Source organism: Tupaia chinensis, unplaced genomic scaffold, assembly GCF_000334495.1.
Source record: "Tupaia chinensis unplaced genomic scaffold, TupChi_1.0 Scaffold000085_1, whole genome shotgun sequence".
Taxonomy (NCBI): Eukaryota; Metazoa; Chordata; class Mammalia; order Scandentia; family Tupaiidae; genus Tupaia; species Tupaia belangeri.
This window is the reverse complement of record NW_006159547.1, coordinates 3,484,118-3,488,079: the sequence shown is the minus strand read 5'-3', so window position 1 is coordinate 3,488,079 and position 3,962 is coordinate 3,484,118.

Below are 3,962 nucleotides of genomic sequence, written 5' to 3'. Positions count from 1 at the left end.
TAGAAAGTATTTCAATCTAGCAACTGCAAATACAAAACTCAATTCTATCACTCACATTCCCAGGTGTATAGTCCACTGACATAAATATTAAAGTTTTAGATATGAAAATCCCTGATCTCTGTTTTTTTAACTGAAGATATTCAGCTTTGTTATTTCCACTATAATCACTGCAAAGTGTGTGAGTGTGTGTGTGCACACACACATACACACATGTATCCTCATGCCCATGAGCACAAAAAATAAAAGCAATTATAGTTCGGGGTGCAAAATCTTATAGGAGTAAATAATGTTCAAAAAGAGTAGCCACCCACTGTTTTACAGACTTTTTCTTTTCACATTATTAGCCAGCAAATTATTCCATTAAAAAGCTGTAATAACCACTTCCCTGGACAAAAATCCATTCTTTGGTGGTAATGGAAGCAATTCAATTGAGGAATGTCTATTAATTAATATTTAATATCTAGAAGTAAATCTTTTACCCAAGATCTAAATGACAAAAAATGATAAAAGAATAATAATTTTAAGGATTTCTTCAATTTAATAAAAACTGCCTCTTAAAAAATACCTAAAAGAATTCAATTTACCTACTTTCTGTGTAAGTCCAGCTGAAAACTCTGTCGAAAAACTGTGGTAGTCAATTTGTGTTTTAATGCACATTCGAGATTGATTTTTGCAGAAATCTCAGGGTAATTCCCTTTTGCAAACCAAAAAAAAAAAAAAAAGGGAAAAAAGTCCTCTCAAGTGTTACAGTGTGAATAATGATCTGTAAGGCTGCCTTGTGAGTTGCAGGCTTTGTAGCACAGGTTTCCTAAAAGAAGGTTGTACTTACAGTCCTCAACACTGTCCAGAAAGAGATAACGAATTCTGCAGATTACTTAGAGCAGCTGGCCAACTGTGGCTTCCCCACCTGAGACCTCAGCAGGTTACTAGGCCCTGACAGCAGGAAAAAAACACCAACTGAGACTCAGGCAGAAGATTAAGAGAAATGAATGCCCTTGTTTTTCTAACTATACATCTCAATGCTTCCCAAAGGTAAATACAATTTATTCTTATAGTTTCTATTGTTTTGAAAAATCTGGTCTAATTTACTCCTTTCTACAACCCTTCCAATTAATACTGGCAAATTAATATTGAGTTATTAATAAATAACTCAACACATTAGTTATTTATTAGGCTTTAAACATTTTAAAGTATAATCTTGAAATGTCATGACTTCAAATATCCTAAAAGTTACAGGCATTACAAGACATTTATAAAAGATCATGCATAATTATTATAGAACACAATAAAAATAAAAGTTGAGAGTTTTTTAGTACTAGTAATTACGGTTTTTAGAAAATTAATCATATTCTGCAGAATGATCATAAAATATTCATCCCCCCACTCCACCGAAAAAATGTAATCTATTTAGCAGCTAGACAGAAATAACAATGCAAATTGATTCTGATTGTTTTCTGCTATGGTTTGGACAGAACATGCCATTTCTCCTACTATGTTAAGATTTGTTTGTTTCGATTTCTTGCAATACCTAGAAGAGAGACTTAAGAATAGAGGGTCCTTAGAAGTAACACTTGCACTTAAAATAATATTGTTTAACCAAGAGAATAGTTTCATCCCCCATTCAACTTTTTTACCAACATAGCCCTTTTGGGGGGAAGAACAAAGAAATAAAAATAGCCATTATCTTCTACTTCTTTCTCTACTTCTACTTTCTGTATGAGTAGTTATTTGCAATGTTAACATAAACTACTTGTTATTTCTGTAAGATGCAATCATGTGCCACATACCATCTTGGTCATTCATGGAATACATACAAAAGGGTGGTCCTGGAACATACCATATTCCATATGGCCTGGGTATGCAGTAGGCTGTACACCTAGGTTTGTGTAAGCACCCTCTCTGATGTTCACATATCATGACAAAATCACTTAACGACACATTTCTCAGAACATATCACCAAGCAATGCTTTTAATAAAGCAAATATATTAAAATATTTTCTTGAAGTTATCCTGAGAATAACACTGCTAGGTATATATCTACACACTTCATAAGTTTCAATTATATTAAAATCTTATTCAGGAGACTATTGACAACCGAGAACCACCCATACCAGAATTCTCACAGCAGAATCACGAATCCATAATGAAGCAGGACATGGCATAAAAACAGCTCTTGTTTTTATTGTTCAATGAAGCAAAACTCATGAACGATGACTAGAATATCCTAAGGAAAATTCCCTTCAGTGAAAGGCCATTTCTCTTTCAGTTGGTATCACTACTTCCCTTCTGCTGACAGATGGCTAAGCTTTAGGCCTTCCTGGTGGGTTGGCACTGGCCTTGGCCAACATTTAAAAAGAGACAGTATTATTTTTTCTGTAAAGGCTCACACCAGAATACATTTCCTATATATAATATAGGAATAAAATATACATACAAAAATACATAGGAACTGATGGCTCCTATATATACTGTAAAGGCTGTATTCTTAGAGGTGTTATTCCAGGCAGTCTGCAGAGCCAGTGTTTCTTGCTGTTCCACTGAAGTGCATAAAAACCCAGAGACAGGCAATTTCCCACAAATATACCTCACCATGATGATGCACAAAGCAACCGAGGCAGAGCAGGGCATTGCCCCAAACCATGTTCTCACACAGTTCAAATGTTACACTCTCAGTTTCTGAATAAACTTCTTAATTGTCTGGGTCTACATAAAAGCAAAATTCTTCCATGAGGGTTCAAGATGTGGTCTTCCATATATGGAAGTGACCTTGCTTTCCAATTCTGCTCGGGAAAAACACAAGTGGAGTGCCTATTCAGGGATAAAGGAGTGGGGTGTTATAGATGATGTCATACAAAACAATTTCCCACGAATTCTGCACATGGCAATTGTATGTGAAGGTAATAGCGCTATTTTGGAATTTCATTAAAAGTCAGAACCCTGCTGAGGTCTATGGAGATAAATTCCCTTTACAAGTTAACTTATTCTCAGTTGATGTCTTCTACAACTAAGGCAGCTCATTATAGCAATGTTAAATATAAAGGCACTGTATGCTGCTTAAAATAAAATACCTAACAATCCATCCCTGCCACATACACGGCACCACTGCCTCACTAAAATATATGAAGGCATAGAACACACACACAAAAAAATGAACTGAAAGACTGAAAACAAGTCCTTAAAATCACTCTGCTTCCAGAATCAGGGGGAAATATTCACTGCAAGGTCAATGGAACCAGACTAACAGACCAAAGGTGTGCCCTGTGTCCTAGGGGTGTAGGACTGAAAAAGCCTGCCTGCCTGTAAGGAGGTAAATGATAGTTTTTCATCTTCTGTCTTTTCCCTGCTTCAGAAACACAAAGTTTATACCAAGCAGAAAACTTAATAGCCAGTTTTCTACATATAGGTATATAGAGGAAATAAAATGTCATTGTTTTTGCCTCCATTTTCTACACATGGTTTCCTATATCCAGATAAAAATCACAAATATAAAAAGACAGAGTAGAAAGTTGTGGGTGGAGGTCAGATATGGTAATGGTTCTGGGAATCAAAAATGAAAAACCCAAGAATAGTAATAAAACAGAAGAGAATGAACTAAAACAAGTTGAACTTAGTTCTGTGTAAATATAATGAATTCACACATAAAACTGAGTCTACAGGGACCAGCAGTTAGCATAATGGCTATGTCGCTGAACTCCCATGTAGTCAACCGTGGTTCGAATCCCAGGCCCGGTGGCTTAAACTCATGCTGGGCATGTGTGCATGTGTGCCCAGGATCCCGAGAGAATAGAGGAGAAGGGATTGCGGCATGGCCATCCCCCCTGGGGGGTGACTTCTCACTTTCTGTCTCTCTCAGTCTTTCTGGCATGCTCACACGCCCTATAGCAAAAACCTCTCAAAAAAAAAAAAACCCGAGTCTAGATATCAATGACAGAACCTTAAACACAAATACATGTTACACAAAA